The sequence below is a fragment of the Canis lupus genome, chromosome X, assembly GCF_011100685.1.
Source record: "Canis lupus familiaris isolate Mischka breed German Shepherd chromosome X, alternate assembly UU_Cfam_GSD_1.0, whole genome shotgun sequence".
Lineage (NCBI taxonomy): Eukaryota > Metazoa > Chordata > Mammalia > Carnivora > Canidae > Canis > Canis lupus.
This window is the reverse complement of record NC_049260.1, coordinates 96,154,680-96,175,587: the sequence shown is the minus strand read 5'-3', so window position 1 is coordinate 96,175,587 and position 20,908 is coordinate 96,154,680. Positions and strand designations below refer to the sequence as shown.

The window sequence follows — 20,908 nt, the reverse complement described above, 5'->3', positions numbered from 1 at the left end:
GCTTTGGATAAAATGTTATAAAATGTTATTTCACAGGTTATAACAAGTTTAATCGCTAAAAATGAATTCAGGTGTCATATTACTGAGGCTTAAAACAAGTAGAATAACAAACTTTATCCTCTTTCTCCCATCCAACCCTCTTGTAGGTGTTACTTGATGCTTACTACAAAATATGAAACCTCACACGTAACTTCAACTGAGAATGATTTATCCTCTATCAGCTACTGGTAGAAAATAAACCTCTTTGGGCACCTGGGTAAATCAGTGGGTTAACTGTTTGACTCTTGATTTTGGCTCAGGTCATGATCTCAGAGTTGTGGGATAGAGTGGCTGTGAGTTGGTCTCCATGCTCACCGCGGAGTCGGCTTCAGATATTTTCTCTCTCCCTATCCCTCTGCCCCTCCACCCACTCCCTCCCTCAAAAAAATCTTAAAAAAATAAAAATGAAAAAAGAGGGGCACCTGGGTGGCTCAGTTGATTAAGTATCTGCCTTCAGCTTAGGACATGATCTCAAGGTCTGGGGATTGAGCGCCCCTCCCCCCTGTCCCCCATCAGGCTCCCTGCTCAATGGAGGGTCTGCTTCTCCCTCTGCCCCTCCCCCTGCTTGTGGGGGCCCACACTTTCTCTCTAATAAATAAAATCTTTTAAAAAAAAAACCTTTCTCCTAAAATCAAAAGCACAAGAAACAGAGTATCTGGCTGGCTCAGTTGGTAGAGCAAGCAACTCTTGATCTTAGGGGTCATGAGTTCAAGCCCCACATCAGTAGAATTTACTTTAAAAAAAACACACATAGGGGTGCCTGGGTGGCTCAGTGGGTTAAGCATCTGCCTTTGGCTCAGGTCATGATCTTGGGGTCCTGGGATTGAGCCCTACAAGGAACCCCACATTAGGCTCCCTACTCAGCAGGGAGTCTGCGTCTCCCTCTCCCTCTGCCCCTCCCTCCCACTCATGCTCCCTCTTTCTCAAATAAATATTAAAAAAAGAAAAAGAAAAACAAGAAACAACATGTTAGCAAGGATGTGAAGAAAAAGAAGTCCTTAATTGTTGGTAGGAATGGAAACCGGTGCAGCCACTGTAGAAAATAGTATAGAGGTTCCTCAAAACACTAAAAATAGAATTGCCACATGATCCAGTAATTCCACTACTGATTTACCCAAAGAATAAAAAAACACTAACTGGAAAAGATCTATGCACCTCTATGTTTATTGCAGCATTATTTCCAATAGCCAAGATAAGGAAGCAACCAAGTGTCCATCAATAGATGAATGGATAAAGTATGTGGTGGAGGGGCACATGGCTGGTTCAGTGAGTGGAGCTGTGTGACTCTTGATCTTGGGGTTGAGTTTGAGCTCCATGATGCATGTAGAGATTACTTAAAAATTAAATTAAATTTAGGGCAGCCCGGGTGGCCCAGTGGTTTAGCGCCGCCTTCAGCCCAGGGCATGGCCCTGGAGACTCAGGATAGAGTCCCACATCAGGCTCCCTGCATGGAGCCTGCTTCTCCCTCTGCCTGTGTCTCTGCCTTTCTGTGTGTGTCTCTCATGAATAAATAAATAAAATCTTTCTTAAAAAATTTAAATTTAATTTAAAAAAGATATAGCGTATATATATAATGAAACATTAGTCATAAAGAACGAAATCTTGCTGGGGCACCTGGGTGGCTCAGCTGGTTAAGTGTCTGCCTTTGGTTCAGATCCCTGGGTCCCGGGATCAAACTCCAGGTCCTGGGATCAAGCCCCACATCCAGCTCTCTGCTCAGCAGGGAGCCTACTTCTCCCTCTCCCTCTGCCTGTGGCTTTGCCTGTGGCTTTGCCTACTCACTGCGCGCTGCTCTGACTCTCTCTGTCAAATCAATCAATCAATCTTTGGGGAAAAAAAAAAGGAATGAAATCTTACCATTTGCAACATGGATGGATCTAGTGCGTATAATGCTAAGTGAAGTCATTCAGAAAAGACAAATACCATAAGTTCACTCATATGTAAAACTTAAGAAACAAAACACATGAAGAAAAAAAGAGAAACAAAAAAAAAAGACTTTTTAAATATAGAGAACAAACAGAGGGGAGGTGGGTGAGGGGTTGAGTTAAATAGATGAAGGGGCTTAAGAGTACATTTATTGTGATGGGCACTGAGTAATGTATAGAATTGTTGACTCATTATATTATACACCTGAAACTAACATAACACTGCATGTTAATTATGTTGGAATTAAAAAATAAACTTATGGCCACCTGGGTGGCTGTCAGTTAAGCTTCTCACTCTTGATTTTGGCTCAGGTCATGATCTCAGAGTCATGAGATCAAGCCCCTCATCAGGCTTTGCACTCAGAGTAGAGTCTGCTTGTCTCTCTGTTCCTACCTCTGCTCACGCTGTCTCTGTCTCTAAAAGAAATAAGACCTTTAAAAAAATTTAAAAAATTTTAAGTGTCCTTTTAATTCTCAAAGCAGAAAAAGCCTTTCTCCTACTGAAGTTCCAAAAGTCCTGTGACTACTTTGAGAAGTTTAACTTTCTCTCAGTCTCAACAATTTAGGATTATGGTCTCCTTTTAAAAAAAAAAAAAGTTTTTATTTATATTTGAAGTGGGCTCCATGCCCAACCTGGAGCTTGAATACACGACCTCAAGATCAAAAGTCACATGCTCCACAGACTGAGCCAGCGTGACATCCCACTCCTTTATTTTAAAAGCTCTATGTCTAATGTGGGGCTTGAACTCATGACCCTGAAATGGAGTCACAATCCCTCATCTAATCCAACCAGACATCCCAATTATTGTCTCCTTTTATTCTCTTTCCCCAAAAAAGTTATCACTACAAAATCTATAAATCACCCCACTGGGAGGCAGTGTATCACTATGTAAAGAAGTATGCTAGAATTGGATGGAATCGGAATCAAAAGTAGGCTCTGCCACTTACTAGCTGAGTGAACTTGGGCAAGTCCCTTAACCATTCTGCAATCTCAGTAAATGATACTACCAACTCCATACAGGATTATTTAAGAAATAAGAAAGTCAGGGAACATACTACAACTTACCCTGTAGTAGATGCTGTAAATGATATAGATACAAACTTAAAGTTTATCATTACTGCAAAGCCAACTAGAGGAAATTAATTGCTTCTTTTCTAACACACTCTTTAATATGAATATTAACAATGTAATTATAATGCAGGATTAAATTTCTAGAAAACCTAAGGTTTTAATTCAATTATCATTTGAGAATCTGTATAACATACTACATGGCACAAGGATTCAAAATCAAAAACACTGGTCTGAAAAAATAATCTACTTACAAGAGACAAATGGGATATTCACCAATATTGTACATTTAAACACTAGATTTACAAACACACAAATAATTACCTTTCATGTTAGATTTGCTATTTTTATACAGCAACCTGGATACCTGTGTTTCAGTGTAACTTCAAAAGTTTAGGAAATAATTTCCCACTAAAGAATCTTTTTTAATACAATCCCATATTGTCCAAATAATCCCTCCGCATTTTTCAAGTACACTTAGAACATTCAAATATGAATGCAAGTACTGAATATTCCTCAGTGAATAGTAGCACTTTATGCATTGATATTTAATCAAAACTCAAAAAGTACATATACACAGAGCTGGAAAAATCCATTTGTCATTGACAAATTTGCTTTTCAAAAACATACCTTCATGCTTCAGCTTCCCTGCCAACCATGGCTACCACCACTTCCTCAATTCTCCTGCCAGGAATAAAGTCTGAGGAATGTCTTTTGGCCTGAAAGAGTAGTGGAAACAGGGAGGGATATATCCCAAAGGAAAAATATTATGGCTTTGCTAATATTTCCTACATTTTCTCTTATTTCTTTAGTGTAAAGGGAAATTCTCAAAGGTTCATGTTCCTAACTATCTTTAATACGATTTCTTTAAACCACAAAAAAAGGCCTTTTCTAGTAAGAGGATATTAACCATGTTCTTTGTAGTAACATTCTAGTTGCCACAAAGTTTGCAAATTAGATACAAGGCAGTAGACACATAGGTGAGTGTGGAAAAATTCCTGCTTTTGATAAAGGGGGAAAAGATTAGAGATCCAAGAAAAGAGGATATTGTACAACACCCTCCTGAAATGAGAATACTTCAAATATATCAAACATGATCCTTATATATATGACATATAGAGAATGAATTTAATGAGTATCATATACTGCTACAAAGACATTTCAAGGTAATACTCTAACAAAGAATTCAAAGTCAAAAAGTTAAATACAAACATGTATTACTTTAAATACCTATTTTTAAAGTTTACTTATCTTTAAGCAATCTCTACACCCAACATGGGGCTCGAACTCACAACCCTGAGATCAAAAGTTGCATGCTCTTCCAACTGAGCCAGTCAGACACCCCAAAATTCCTATTTAAAAGCAAGCATTTGGGCAGCCCAGGTGGCTCAGCGGCTTAGCACTGCCTTCGGCCCAGGGCCTGATCCTGGAGACCCAGGGTCGAGTCTCATGTCAGGCTCCCTGCATGGAGCCTGCTTCTCCCTCTGCCTGTCTCTCTCTCTCTCTCTCTCTCTCTCTCTCAATCTCTCTCTGTCTCTCATGAATAAATAAATAAATAAAAATATTTTTTAAAAAAATAAATGCTTTTATTTATTTTCTAAAGATTTTTATTTATTTACTAATAAATGCTTGCTTTTATTTTTTTTAAAGATTTTTTTTTTTTTTATTTATTCATGATAGTCACAGAGAGAGAGAGAGAGAGAGGCTGAGACACAGGCAGAGGGAGAAGCGGGCTCCATGCAGGGAGCCCGATGTGGGATTCGATCCCGGGTCTCCAGGATCGCGCCCTGGGCCAAAGGCAGGCGCCAAACCGCTGCGCCACCCAGGGATCCCTAAAGATTTTTATTTATTTACTTATTCATGAGAGACAGAGAGAGATTGAGAGAGAGAGAGAGAGAGAGAGAGGCAGAGGGAGAAGCAGGCTCCATGCTGGGAGCCGGACATGGGACTCAATCCCGGGACCCCAGGATTTCACTCTGAGCCGAAGGCAGACGCACTAAACAACTGAGCCACCAGGTATCCCTAAAAACAAGCATTTAGAATGTGAAATAAAGACATACAGGATTGCCATTTAACAGTGATTGTCAATTGCCTCTTTTGCTTTTACACAAAATCATAACAGCATTTAAAAGATCTAACTTTTAGATAATATTAACTAGTTATAGGGGATGATCATGGGCTCTTTTAATTTCATTAATAACCACCAAACATTCCAAGACTACACTTACAGTCTTCAATTGTTATTTCCCCCAAAAGATTTTCAATGCAGTCCTTAAAAATACCGGTTACCAGGGGCACCTGGCTGGCTCAGTCAGTAGAGCATGTGACTCTTGATCTTGGTGTTATTGCGTTCAAGCCCCACGTTGGGTGTGGAGATTACTTAAAAATAAAATCTTAGGGACGCCTGGGTGGCTCACCAGTTGAGCGTCTGCCTTTGGCTCAGGGCATGATCCTGGAGTCCTAGGATCGAGTCCCACATCGGGCTCCCTGCATGGAGCCTGCTTCTCTCTCTGCCTGTGTCTCTGCCTCTCTCTCTCTCTCTCTCTCTCATGAATAAATAAAATCTTTAAAAAAAAAATAAAATCTTAAAATACTTGTCACTATTCTCAAATTAAGGACACCGTATCAAAAACAACTGCACTGATGGCTACTGATTCTACCCTAACAGTCTTTATATATAGTAACCCCAGTATGTAGTATGTCTTAAGTGTTGTTTTTAACCCCTTTGGAGTGATAAAGCCCAACTGTCAATGTTACCTGAGGACAGGGACTATGTAATCTAGTTGACCATTATATAGCCTATCTCTGTAGGCACTTTAAGTACCAGCCAGTAACAATGAATCCTTTTGAGAACCTGAAGAAACACACATTTTGTGCATAATTTGATAGGATTCTCACATCCTTACCCTATGAGCCCTAGATTAAAAATTAGCTATAGCTTTTTAAAATACCAACTGTTATTAATCTCATATAATAAACCAAATCCACAAAAAATAACCTTTTGTCTACCAGTGACTATGTGGCCTACAAATCTGGTCAGAAATGCAAACCCCCCACTTCCAATTTCATGATGGCTTTAATGAACTAAAGAAAGGGCTTTAAAAATTAAGCAGACCTACTTAATAACCTCACAGTTGTTTATAAAATACTGACACCAACAAAACCTCCAAAAGTGAACTAGTGAGGGGATTAAAAAAAAAAACACAAATTCCTCAAGGGAGTATTAAAATAGCCAAAAAACAACCAAGTATGAAAAAACTTAAAGTACTCTTAAGATCAGCTCTCTCTAATGGGGCACCTGGGTGGCTTCATTTGTTAAATATCTGCCTTAGGTCAGATATTAGATCAGGATCCCAGGGTCCTGCTTCTCCCTCGCCCTCTGCCACTCCCCGTCTGTGCTCTCATATAAATAATCTTAAAAATTATTATATTTTTAAAAAGGTCAGCTCTAACACCCCCACTAAAAAAAAGCAAGGGGGGACGCCTGGATGGCTCAGCGGTTTAGCACCGCCTTTGGCCCAGGACATGATCCTGGGGACCCGGGATCTAGTCCCATGTTGGGCTCCCTGCATGAAGCCTGCTTCTCCCTCTGCCTCTCTCTCTCTCTCTGTCTGTCTCTCTGTCTCTCATGAATAAATAAAATCTTTAATTTTTTTAATAAAATAAATTTTAAAAAGGAAGGGATCTTTAGTTTACAGTATCTGAGATTATGACAAAATCATTTCTCCAAATGTTTGAATTCACCTACAGTAATCATTTTTGGGGAGTGGGATGTACCACAAATAAATAGGTGGGAATATAAGGCATCTACATAAGTCAACAAAAATAAAAGAGAACTATTAATTTTATGAAAAGACATTTCAATTTCTTCAAGACTTAACTCTTCAGTTTAACTTCAAATAAATATCTAAACCATACCTTTTTCTTCCTAACACCACAAAATTATTTTTCAGTTTTCTTATCAGAAGAGATTTTCCACAAAAGAACCCCCCAAAAAAGAGCATAGAGTTAACATTTCTTCCCAAGAAAACAGTAAGGAAAGTCTGAATAATACTAAGGAAAACACAGATGTGGATGTAAACAGTAAGTTATCTTGGCTTTTTCTTTTATTTCAGTGGACCTCAGTAGTTTTTCAACAGTATCTCAAAAGTCCAGTCACTTGAAAAAGCCAACTGGAATTTCTACTAGGTAGAATTTAAAACACACTGTCGGGATCCCTGGGTGGCTCAGTGGTTTAGTTTAGCACCTGTCTTTGGCCCAGGGCGCGATCCTGGAGCCCCAGGATCGAGTCCCACGTCGGACTCCCGGCATGGAGCCTGTCTCTCCCTCTGCCTGTGTCTTTGCCTCTCTATCATAAATAAATAAAATAAAATAAAATAAAATAGATAGATAGATCTGTCTCTTTTCTCTTACTATCAACCCCACACCAAGAGAAATTTCTCCAAGAGTAAAAATAACCTCTCGGAATATGGCCATTTAAAGTTATTTAAATCATTTTCATATCCAAATAAACAGTAGGGGTTGCAAATCCCTTCCTACCACTTACTAATTAGGCAAAGTACACGGCTTCCCTATGCCTTGGTTTCCTCCTGAAAAATAGAATATTAATTAGGGACATCATAAATCCTTATCTCTCTGGACAGTCCTAGTTTATACTGCTATCCGAGAATGCCATCCAGTTAGTTAGTGTCCCCTTTCATTCTCAAAAGTATCCTGGTTTGGGGCAGCCCGGGTGGCTCAGCGGTTTAGCACCGCCTGCAGCCTAGGGCCTGATCCTGGAGTCCCGGGATCAAGTCCCACGTCGGGCTCCCTATGGGGAGCCTGCTTCTCCCTCTGCCTGTGTCTCTGCCTCTCTCTGTGTGTCTCTCATGAATAAATAAATAAAATCTTAAAAAAAAAAAAAGTATCCTGGTTCGGGCAGCCCGGTTGGCTCAGAGGTTTAGCGCCGCCTTCAGTCCAGGGCATGATCCCGGAGTCCCGGGATGGAGTCTCAAGTCAGGCTTCCTGCATGGGGTCTGTTTCTCCCTCTGCCTGTGTCTCTGCCTCACTCTGTCTCTCTCTCATGAATAAATAAAATCTTAAAAAAAAAAAGTATCCTGGTTTGAGCAACAAATCAAATGGTGACGGGTAATAGGGTTATGAAGATTGAGGTAATATGTGTAAAGCATTTGTAACAGTGTCTGACAGAGAGTAAGAGTTCAGTTAGTGTTAACTATTGCTAATGTTAGTCACTGTCAAGTACTTTTAATAAAAACTTTTGGATCATATAATGAAGAGTTCCTACAATATTCCTTTTTACAATTAAAAGTATACATTTAACTTCATACATTCAAGTTTTTGAAATTAAGTATCACTAACTGCTTGAAATCAACACTAACCAATTCATCCCAAGATGGCAACATTACCAATTGCATTCACATTTCATCATGAGTAAGTTTTAGGAGAGGCAATATTAAGGTTACTGACAGGAAAGTAACTGAAGAGTAAAACTGCTTAACACCAAACCAAGTCCCTTAATATTCTAGCAGCCTTTCTAATCCAGGGTTCCACAATGTTAACCAGAAAACTCAAAATTATTTGAGTGACAATTTCCTGAATTCTCCCCTCTTCAAGAATGGTACAAAATTAGTGTCTTTCTAGATACACAGGAGAGAAACTAACTCACTACATACAATGGATGCCTTGGGGCATTAATTCTGTTGTAGAACACCAGGGTCTTGTTATTCTTGGGAGTACAAATGGGGAAATATGGATGAAAAGACTCAATATTGAACAAAGAATCTGGGTAGAAGACTGCATCACTGGAAAAATTATTTCCCACAGACTGAAGCTTAAGGGAATAATTAACATAAAATACATAAATTTGACTCATGGCTATGAAAAACATTATACATGGTTTTACCTCATCTCCACTAATTTATCATAGGCCAGCTATCCAACATCTAGCAGTCGTTCAGATAAGAGAAGTTCTAGTTATTGTTTATGAAAAGTAGGAAGGAAAAAGAGGAAAAGCAAAAGAAAGCGGAGACCAAGATTCGAATCAATGATCAATAATGAACCTACTAATAATCCAGGACACCATATTAACTATTACACAATTAGAATAAGAAAATTTAGTGAAGTCAAAAGATGAACTAGAATAGAAATTAGAAGCAAACAGATATTAACACTTACAAGGAAACAGAGTATTTTTAAGGTACCACTAAATAACAACAAAGGGACGCCTGGGTGGCTCAGCAGTTTAGCGCCACCTTCGGCCCAGAGCATGACCCTGGAGACCCGGGATCGGGATCAGGATCGGGATCAGAATTAAGTCCCACATCAGGCTCCCTGCATGGAGCCTGCTTCTCCCTCTGCCTGTGTCTCTGCCTATCTCTCTCTCTCTCTCTCTCTCTCATGAATAAATGAATAAATAATCTTAAAAAAATAACAACTAAATCCCCTTACAGAATCAACCAGAGCAGTGAATTAGAAAAGTCACCGAAATTTTTATTTCAAATCTAACCACTCAATAAACAAGCTGAATGATTGGGGAACTATTCTTAGACACTTAGCCTACATAGAACGTAAGGGAAAAAAGTTCAGTGAAACCACTCTACCATAGTATGACCTACCCCCACCCAAAAAAAATCAAGAATACAATTCAACATATTATTGCACAAACTTTTGTATAATGAGCACACAGAAACAAAACTAAAGCTCCAATTTATTTCAACTACATTTTAGTGAAAACAATTTAGACCTTTCATCAGGCAGCTACTCCTCTAACCCTGTGTAAAAATCTGCATTTACCTTGTACTACATATGAAAAAAAATCTTTATTTTGTAATATTAAAACGATACATGCTTTCTGGTGACAGATAACCCAAGACCTAAACTGTTTAGTTGAGGGAAACTAGTAAGCTTTAACAAAAAGAAAAGTGCCAAAGTTCTGAGTCCAAATTAGAGTGTGATTCAGACTGTCAATTATTATCATGTGACAAGTCATTTATTCTCTGAGAGCCACAATTTCCCCATCTGTAAAATGATGATAACCACCTATCTTGCAAGGTAGCAAAGATTAAACAATAAATGTTAAAACACAGTTACTGCCATTCAAAAGTAACTCAAACTAAATTAACAGTTTGTTTCTGAGAATATCTCAGGATTCAACAAGTTATAGGTCAAATCCCATTACACCAATGTTACGCACACAAAAAAAGTGTAAACAGGACTTACTTTACCCCTTCTAACAGTCTGACAACATTATAAAGGAAATTTACCTTTGAGTTTATTATCCAGAGCTTATAGAAATCTCTCTAGTTGGTGTCATCAATCCTAATAATGTATTTTTCAATTAAATAATAAAAAAGAACAGCATTAACATTATTCACTATTCTTCCCTTTGGAGGAATGGGGAGTGTAAAATAATTTCAATAATCTCTTGACTAACCATATGCGAAGACTTCTTGTTTTCTTCTGGCTAGTATCAAAGACCTAACTATAGCAAGCATACATTAGGAACACAGTTCAGGTAGCAGATTACCACAGCTGCTAAAGAGATTTTTTTTAATGCACATATTCAAAAATGAAGACTCCACAAGCAACACCGCTTACACTCAAGAAATATAAAATTTGGTTCGATTAAATGCAAAGCAGGCACCTCAGGAGATGTAAAAAAAAAATCTGACAATTTTTTTTCTCACATTATCTTTGCCAAACAGAAAGAACATGCAATAACCACCGCTCATGACAGCCGAAGATACAGAGGAAATATTATACAGGGACAGTACTGAAACACAAATTAAAAGTCTTGTGCATGTATCAAATGTAGAAAACTACAAAAGGAAAATGTAAAGAATTTTTAAAATAGCCTATATCCTTAAAGTTTCTTCTGTATTCTCCAAAGATTAATCATATTTCAGTATATACTGATACCCATAGCTAGATAGGACTCTTTCCTTTGCTAAGCTCCCCAACTTCCAAAATAGGTATATAATAGTGCTCCACTGTACAATGAACTGTCATCTCAATTATGTGAATAATCTAATAGCAATTTCAAAGTCCTAATACAAGACCAGATTGCTGTTTTTCAACATGTGAGGCACATAAGTCACAACATTAAAGAGATGTGAACCTTATCCTAAGATATACTGAATAGATTACTGTGCCCTAAATTTAATGTAAATTTTAAACTCAGAAGTTAACTTGCAGCATCAAAAACTGGAGTCTTCCATGTATTATAAAGAACCCAAAGCAAAAAGAAAACGCTATTCACTGTTTACTCCCTTCCCACACATGACTGTGGGTGGCATCAGTTAAACATGCAGAATATTAAGCACTACTAAACCGTCCAAGGCATATTTTCACATCTAACACTATATTCCCAAAAGATAATTTATTTGAGCCTGAGCCTGCTCCCCACCCCTCCCCACCCATTTTATTACATAGGTCCTCAGATAATTACCAGCTAATAAGGTAAAAGAGAAAAAAGAAAATCATGAAAAAAGAAATGTAGGATTTAATTTCATTAAAATCGTGAATGTTTGAGCTTTAAAAAAAAAATCCTAACTAAATAGACTACAAAGTTACCAAACTCATAATTTGTTGGCTTAGCAGTTTAGCTGTTGCCTTGCCAGAATAAATCTGAAGCCACAATCCTCATCATCTATTTCAGATTATTTGCATACAAATAAAAGATCAAAATTTGTAATCTGTCTTCTCATAACATTCTTCTAAAGCCAAAACGTTGAGTATGAATATACAGACTAATATTAACAATTACAAAATATCTGTTCCTAGACTACTGTGGAATTTTGTTTTAATAATGATGAGGGAACACACTTCACCAAGTATTAAAAATATCCATTATTTTGGATTCCCTTTAGGACTCTGACATATACTCAAAAAATACATTCACAGGGGTAAAAAAGCCTGACACTGAGCAACACAAAACTGCAGAAAATAAGGCACTTACCTTCAAAGAATGTAGGAGCAATTCACAAATATACTAATTAAGGAAACTGAGGATTTTAATTGCAATGCACTTTTACTGTTGATGGGTAACAGAATGCCCTTTATAGAAAACATCAGAATATTTTACGTATTGGTCTTTACAGCACCAAATCCTTAAAGTAAGGAATGGGACTTAACTCATTTTAAAAAAAACATTTTCATATCAGTCAAAAAAAAAAAAAAAAAAAAAAACCCACCCCACCCCCACTGCCAGTCTCTGATACCTTAGAATGCTAGTTATTTCACAGTTGGAAAGAATGGCTAATAAGTACATTTCTTTTTCCAACCCTAGTCTCTACCCATTCATTAAACACCAAATACTGAAACTGAATTCAACTCCTACCTCTATCTTCCTACCAGGAATGCGCCCTAGGGCACCCGAATCCCTTCCACTGTCACTTACTGCAACTGCCAAAGCCCCTCCTATTAATAGTAAATCCCTTTCATACTGACTCACTGTAACTCCAACTTAATGAAATAGACAACAAGCAGAATTAACAAAATTTGGAATGGAATTTTCCTGTTTTCAAAGGCTTGAAAAAGAAACTAAAAGTTGACCACATTCAGACTAAGTTACAAACATTTAAAGTTCAACCAATTTGTAAGAACTTACATTGCTTATTCTATATTGGTTCAATTCAAATATTTTTTTTTGAAGTTTGTGTATCCGGCATTGTGTAAGTACTTATACACAAGGCCAAGTTTTCCACACGGATAACTGACATGTAAATACAAACTTATGTCATCACGCCAAAATTCCAAGACAATTTGAAATCTTTAAATTTTTTTAATTATGGAAATTTTCAAGTACACACAAAAAAGTAGAATAATGGTACAATGAGCTCTCCTCTAGTCATCATCCAGCTACAATCAACTCAAGGCCACTTTTGTTTCATCTCTACCACCCACCTCTCCCTCCTCCAATTATCTTCAGAAAATAATTAGTAATTACTAAGTACACTGAGAAAAATCTGAAGATATGAAAGTATCAAAGACTAACAAGAAGTCAAGAATTTAGCAATGTAACTGGCACCCTATACAACTACTTGTTAGGTGGGAAATTTAAGAATTCAGTTAAAAAAACAATGAGATAGCCATCTTTAAGAATTTGAAGAGCGTCCATAAGATCCAAAGGGCACATTTAAAATATCTACAAGGATAAAAAGGAATATGTGATAAAAATGAACTTAAATATCTGCAATTAGCTTGGATATAGCACCTCGGCTCAAAACGAAAAAAAAAAACAAGACTATTTAACATAATGTATCATAAAATTACAATTCACTTGAAAAACCGCTGAACACTTAATGCCTTAACTGGTCCTTCTGATCCCTAATTATAGATTGATATCAATGTAACAAGAAAACCAGGCATTTTAACGTAAGTGGTTTAAAATGTTCAAAATTAACCCCACCGCTCATTGGAAAATATATGAAAGCAAGTCCAAACTACCTGAATTGTATGTCATTAAACAGAAATGTATCCACTTTCCGGGGCCGGTTTTTTTTTTTTTTTAATAAGTTCACATATACCCTGAAACGCAACGCGCTAGGCTACAGATAGAATTAGAAGACCGCCTCCTGCTCTTGCTCCTAACCAATACGCAGAGAGAGAAGGTTGGCAGGAAAGTGCTGCGAGGACAGTAACAAACACCAGCAGCTCCCGAGCAGGCCCTGCTAGAGCCAGGAATGACGCACTTCGGTAACCCGACTCTTTCTCCCCTCCACCCCCGCCCCCAGCAGCGGTGCTGACACCGCCAACAGCCCGGAGTAGGAAAAAAGACAACAGAAAAAAGGCAGAGGTTGGACCGCACCAGGTTTCATCAAGAAACCTCGATTATTCCTCTTTCGACACTAACCACTAGGACTAAACAGGAAAAGAAGCTTCGTGCTTAAGCAAGTCCCATCATGGTGGTTTAAGAGTCACTAAATTAAGCTGATAATGAGTCCAATCCACAGAGACAAATACAGGGTGTGGCTGCCGTGAAATACGGCGGTCCGTGGGAGAAAAGGGGTATGGAATTTACACTCCAGTACGAGGGGAAGATGGGGCTTTACCGGGGGAGGGGGGACGGCCCGCGCATTTTAAGGAACCATTTCAAAGCAACACAAGCTTTTCGTTTACTTAAACCTAATCCCACAGATCAAAAGTTTCTAATAGATATATCGTGTAAACTGTAAATAACCATTTAACCAAACGCCGTGACCCTCAATTAAGAAACTACATCCAAGAGAAAGGGGGAGGGAGAGGGAAGGGAGGGGTGGTAGGCAACAACATATAAAACATTTCTAGGCCACGGAGGAGAAAGTCTCACAAACCGGATGAAACTACTAATGCAATATTAAAAATTAAAGGTGAACACTGCAGCACGAAAAATCTCACGATAAAAACCATTACAGTTCAGGAATAAAAATAAAATGACATATACACCAAGGGAGAGCGGAAACTAAATGTCGAAAGTACAGTGGCTTATAAAAAACTAAAGGCAAAACAAGACCTTCTGGCGACGAAAAAAAAAAAAAGAGGCAGAAATCAACAATACGTTTACGAATGTAGGCCAGAAGAAAATGGGAACGGGGCTCAAAGTTTTGCGGAACTACTTGATGCTGTTTCCCACACCTTCTCTCTCCCATGGCCCATCAGACCCTTTTCGAGCTAAAATTGCCGTCCACAGATCACCGGGTACGCGAGAGAAGAAAAAAGAAAGTCAACCCCAAGCAAGAATAAAAGTGTGGAGGGAAAAAGCAGAAGCTGCCTACCTGGGGCAAGGATCAGCTCAGTTCGTGCCTTGAGAAAGACAGTGCGGGTGGGGGTGGGAACGAAAAGCAGCACTAAAACTAAAACAAAAGTGGCGCCAAAACCCCCCAACAAACAGCCTTCCACTCCCGCCCTTCCCCCCCTCCTCCCATGCCAGGCAGGCAGGGCCCCCTTCGGGGCAAGGTCTGCACGCGGGGGCCAACACCGCCAGACCCCACAGCCTATTTATAAAATTGTTGCCCGAAGAAAACTGACCGAAGTCGGGCCTCGGAAGGGATGGAGAGATCGATGCCAATCGCTTTCCCAAGCAGTTCCCCCACCACGCGCTGGAGATGATGGGGCGGGGGAGAAGCGGAGGGGCCCGTCACATGAATGTTGTTCCCTCTCTAGGAAGGGAGGAAGAGAGGGAGGGAGCGAAGGGAGGGAGGAAAGGAAAGAGGGGAAGGGAGAAGGGAGGGGGCACGAGGGAGGGGTGTGATCAGAGTAGATTTTCCCTCGCCTCCCTCGGTCCGAGGCCCAAATATACACAACTGAGCCTCCGCTTCTCCCCTCCCCCCTAGGTTCCCAGCACCACCATTTTGCTCTCTTCCTTCCCCTCACCACGATACCGCGCTCTCCCCCACCCCAGCCACGGCCTCCCCGGCTTTCCTCCCCCGACTACGGCTCGCACCCCACCCCACCTCCAGCTTGGGCTCTCCCAGGCTTAAGAGCCTGCCGGAGAAAAGGCACCTAAATCTAATGCTACACAGAGAAGCGGAGCCTCCATCTTGCGCTGCTCCGCGTTCTCCATTTTGGGCCACCCATGGGGGGGGGTCTCCGTGGAGGCCCCGAGGGAGAGTTGGGCGAGGGAAGGAAGAGAAAATCTTCAGCGAGGGTAGTCGAAAAGAAGAGTCGTGCAGTAGAAAGCCACTCTAGGAGTAGGAGGTAGGGAGGAAGGGGGGCTGGAAGTTCCTTGGTAGTGTTGAGGTAGCCACTTGGGGGGAGAAGGCAGAAACAAGGGGTGGGGGTTACGCGGGGACGGGGAGGCTTCTCCCCGTCTTGACTTAGCCACCCGCTCCACGGCTGGCCCCTTTGGGGGCAAAGGGAGTGGGGGGGGAATTAAACGGCAACAGAGTGCCCATTCTCTTTCCCTCCCAACTCCTCTCTCGCGCCCTATTTCAACCATACACACCTCACAGTGGGCCCCGCGCCCTCCGGGTGCCCCTCCAAACTTCTAGAAGCTTCGCCTCCGCCATTTTATAACTTACCTCCCCCCTCAGCGTACACAGAGGCAGCAACGAGACTGTTCGCCTCCCCCACTCCTCCTTCCTTCTTTCTCAGGCCGGGGGCTTCTTCACCCCTGGGCTGGTACAAGATATTTTCCCCTTCCTCTTCTTTACACCCTCGAATTCTACTCAGGGACGGAAGCTCCCGCGGTTCTAGAGCGGTGGGGGGTTTTGAAAGTGGCGGTCGGATCCGGCGGGTTTTTTTTTTTTTCTTTTTTTTTTTTTCTTTTTTTTTTTTTTTTTTTTTTTTTTTTGGTGGCGCTTCGGGATTGTTTGGGGTGTTCGCTCTTCGGCGACTTGGAGGCGAATGGAACGCGCAGGCGCCATCTGTCGGCCACGAACCCGCGCCCGGCTCCCGTTGGGAGGGAGCGGCATCTAGCGGCACAGCGCTGGCACTGCAGCGCTCGTCTCCCAGCGTCCTCCTCCCGGTCGCCGACCAATCGCGGCCGACTGCCTCCCGGGTTCAGCGTCTCCGACGCCGCCTGCGAACGAGGCGCCCGCAGGGGCGCGCCGCCGAGTGGGGTAAACAAGGTGCCGTGCCCGCGCCTGACTTACTCATTCGTTTGGCAGCGCTTCCGCCGAGGACCCGAGCGGGCCGCGCTTCCTCTTTCTTTATCGGGGGTGGGGGGGCGAAAGGAGGTCGTTAGCAATGTCCGGCGGAGCCCCGGGCCGTGGGAAATCGGAAGCCGGGCTCGCTCGGGACTCGTCCCCGGGCCCCTGCGCCCCGCGCGAAGCCCGAGGTTGGCAGCCCCGTCGGGCATCACCCTTCCCTGTCCCCTCCTCCGACACGCCCCGGCGAGGGGCCTTCCGCCCTAGTGCCCGGACCCTCGCTCCCCCGCCGTCCCTACTCTTTCCCCCCAACGGAACTCAACTCGTGGAACTCTGGCACCTGATCCTAAGTGATCGAGGGGGGTTGCTTCTGGAGTTTCTGTTTTGTTTCCTTTTGGCTTCGGCTGTGAAGAGGAAGCAAGCCAATTCTCTACCAGAAGACTTGACACTGGAGGGGAAAAATTTTTTTTCTTTACAGCCCACTATCCCCGTCTCCCAGAAAACGTGGTGTCTCTCTCTCTCTCTCTCTCTCTCTCTCTCTCTCTCTCTCTCTCTCTCTCTCTCTCTCTCTCGTCTAGGACTTAAGGAACTGGGCTACTAGGCTAGGCCGGGCGCTCGACCAATTTATTCTCGACTCCCGGGGCGGGGGTTGGGGAGGAAGCGGGACGGAGCGAAGTGGAGGGAAATCGAAATTTGGGCTGAAGGAGTCGAGGGGGACTTACCCCGTTTTCCCCCGTCTTTGCTCACCTTCCCCGATTTTCCACCGTCTTCCTGGAAACGTGGGATCCGGCGGCCTTGCGACTTTCTTAAGAATTTTGGTTCCTTCTTATCCTCCCTCTTCACCCCTCCCCCAAGGTGTTTGAAGTGCGAAAGGACCCTTTACGCTCCTTTGACCCCCAGTTAACTCCAGTCTTTATCACCCTTTTTATTTCATTTTATTTTTTTGTTTGTCTGTTTCGAATCCAGCCTCGAGGACCTTTGACCGAGAGCTCTCTACGCGGGGAAGAAAAACTCGGGGAGGGCCTGTCCCCTCCGAAGCGCCGCTTTTCCTAGGACAGGAAGGAGTGACCTATTACAGTGTCTCCATTGCTGTTATAGAAGTTCCTAGACTCATACGATATTGTTTAGTTAAGAGCTCTCTGTTCCTCTTTTTAAAAAAATTTTGGTTCGAATATTCCTTTAATATTAAATTACCTTTTAATTACAGGAACAGGAATAAATGTATTTAGTAACAAGACAAATTTTCCAAATGAGGAGAAACGAAAGCCCTGTGTAAATCGTGAAGATTTCACCTGATATCACCTCGAAAGTATTCCCAACGCAATACAATGATTAATCTCAGTCCTCAAATTATATTCCTTCCACGCCTGCTTTAAGTTTCTCTCATTCTCTGTGCTTACTGGGTTTTTTCCCTGCAACTTTAAAAAAGAGTTACGGCATATTTAATCAACGGAACAATAAAAGTTAAACAGAAACATCTAAATATCAATAATAAGAAATAAAATCCAAGACATTTTTACTTACCTCTAAAGCTTTGGGGAGTGGAATACTATTCAAAATAAATTTCCATTTCTTTCATAGACCATCTTTGGTAGAATATTATACGGTTTTTAATAGATTCAAGTTACAGAATGATGCAGCTAGAACATTAAATAGGGAGTAGTGGAAAATTTACAGTTACATAAGTTAATGCAAAATTCCACTTAAAGTAATAGAAAAATTGGGCTCTGTACCAAATCATTTTACATTAATTTAGTTCAATTGTGCCAATTTAATATCAATTGATACTAAATGATTTCCTGTATTAGCTGAAAACTACTGGTTTTCTGCTCCAAACATCACATTTATAGTACATGGTGCAAACAGTTCTTTATCTATTTTATAAATTCATATTCTTATCTGATTGTGTAGCAAGGAGACTTTAAATAATGTTATACTCTGAAAAAAACATCAAGAAGTTCCTCTGTTTAGTAAACTTACTTCCGTCTTGAGAAAAATACCATTGAACAAAATTAATAACTAACTGGTATAATATCAGAAAAAAGTTTTATAGCAAATTTATATTGATATTGAAGTATGTTCACAGCAGCCTCTCTAGAGCCTATTCACAAGAATATTTATTGAGCCTTCTGTGTGTGGAGATCACAGTGCAATGTGCCCAGTCCTAAGAAGTGAAATTTATTTCATAGGGTACTGAAAGACCAAAGAGTAAACCCTTGGAATATGAGAACAAAGTGAGAAAATGCCATCAAATGAAACATGTAACTTATATAAAATAAGCTTTAATCTAATTATTTGTAACATATCCTTCATGGGAAAAAAAATCCTTCATGAGATAATATTGTAATGGCAGAAGCTTTTGGTGCCTGATGAGAAATAAGAAAAAAGACAGTTGAATACTTAGAACATGTGATGCTATTTAAGGGACACGACACTATTTGATGCAAAAATATTCTGGTCACTAGGAATGCACACCCCACAGTGTAGCAGAGATAATCTTACCATAATCTGAATAAAGCGTCCCACAGTTCTCTTTAACTCCATCTATACAAATGGAACAGGCTTCTGATTATAAATTAAGTTACCTAAATAGCCTCCTTCTCTAAGCAGCATGTATATATATTCTGTATTTTCTAACACCATTCTAAACGTGACCTAAAATCCAGAAGCCTGAAGACGGATAAATTTGAGTCCACAGAAATTTAAAATTATGTATATCTAAATACCATAAACAAAGTCAGAAGATAAAGTATGAGCAGAATATATTTGCTACAGGAATGAAAAAGGCATATACATATGAAGAACTCTCACAAATCAATAAGATAAAAATACTCCAATAGAAAAATAGAGAAAGGATATAAAGAGTCAACCTCTTGGATAAAAAATGCAGATTTCTAGGGACATCATGGTGGCTCAGTCAGTTGAGCTTCTGACTCTTGGTTTCAGCTCAGGTCAGGATCTCAGGGTTGTGGGATGGAGCCCCACATGGGTCTCCCATGCTCAGTGCAGAGGCTGCTTCAGATTCTTTCTCCCTCTTACCTCTCCCTAACCCCTCCTCTCTCACATGCGCACTCTATCTCTCTAAAATGAACTTCTTTTTTTAAAATTCAGATGGCTAATAAATACATAAAACAGTGCTCAACTTCATTCACCACTAAAGCCTGCAAGTTAAATACACTTTGCCTACCTACCACATTGGCAGAGATGAAAAATTTTGATAACACTCAGTGAAGAACTAAGAATTCTCATATACCACTTGTGGGAATTGTTTAAAAACAAAGTATGTGGGTGGTGGAAGGGGAGGAGGGCGGGGGGGTGGGAGTGAATGGGTGACGGGCACTGGGGGTTATTCTGTATGTTAGTAAATTGAACACCAATAAAAAATAAATTAAAAAAAAAAAGTATGTCTTAACATACAAAATGTAAAACTAACACTTCTATTTCTAGGAATCTATCATACAAATATGCTTATACAAATTAAGCAAAGATCTATGTAGTAAAACTTCCATTGTAGCTTTGTAATAAAGAGAAACTGAAAATAGAAATGGCATCATTTAGGGAATTGGTTAAAGAAATTACGATATTCAGGTAGCCCAGGTGGCTCAGCGGTTTAGCACCGCCTTCCACCCGGGGTACAGGGCGTGATCCTGGAGACCTGGGATCCAGTCCCACATTGTGGGACCTGCTTCTCCCTCTGCCTGTGTCTCTGCCTGCCTCTCTCTCTCTCTCTCTCTCTCTCTCTCTCTCATGAATAAATAAAATCCTAAAAAAATTAAAAAACAAATTACGATACTTCCATACAATGGGGTCCTGTTTCCATTAAAGCAATCAAGTACAAGGGCACAAGGCTGGTATAGCATGCAATTCTTGATCTTGAAGTCATGAGTTAGAACCCCACATCAGGTATGGTGCCAACTTAAAATTTTAAAAACAAAGGGCACCTGTGTGGCTCAGTGGTTGAGTATCTGCCTTTGGCTCAGGTTGTGATCCTGGGGTCTTGAGATCCAGGCCCACATCAGGGTCCCCCTAGGGAGCCCGCTTCTCCCTCTGCCCATGTCCCTGCCTCTCTGTGTGTCTCCAATAAATAAATAAATAAAATCTTTTTAAGAAATGTTAAAAAGCAAGTACATTTTTATCTACTGACACCCATATATGGCTAAGATATGTTGTTAAATGAAAAAACAATTTACAAAGAGCTTGTATAGTGCGGTCCCATTTGTGAATATATATATACTTATATATGCATATATGTGCTTTCATATGCATAAAACATTGTTGAAGAATATAGAGAAAACCTAACAACAGTTACC

The 20,908-nt window shown here is 40.7% G+C and overlaps 1 protein-coding gene and 1 long non-coding RNA gene across 9 annotated transcripts in view; one reads left to right on the top strand and one right to left on the bottom strand.

Annotated features, from left to right (window-relative positions):
• STAG2 (stromal antigen 2) overlaps positions 1-17,367 on the bottom strand; it is a 136,519-nt gene extending 119,152 nt beyond the window's left edge. For 2 of the 8 annotated variants that reach the window (XM_038588246.1, XM_038588244.1), the window contains exon 1: positions 16,032-16,262. The gene's annotated coding sequence lies outside the window, so the exon portion shown is untranslated. The other 6 variants (XM_038588245.1, XM_038588251.1, XM_038588250.1 and 3 more) reach the window with 6 other exon arrangements.
• LOC119868511 lies at positions 15,371-17,948 on the top strand. Its single transcript, XR_005386430.1, has 2 exons — positions 15,371-15,708; positions 17,565-17,948. It is a non-coding gene; the product is annotated as an uncharacterized LOC119868511 (long non-coding RNA).
• Positions 17,949-20,908: the final 2,960 nt, after the last annotated feature.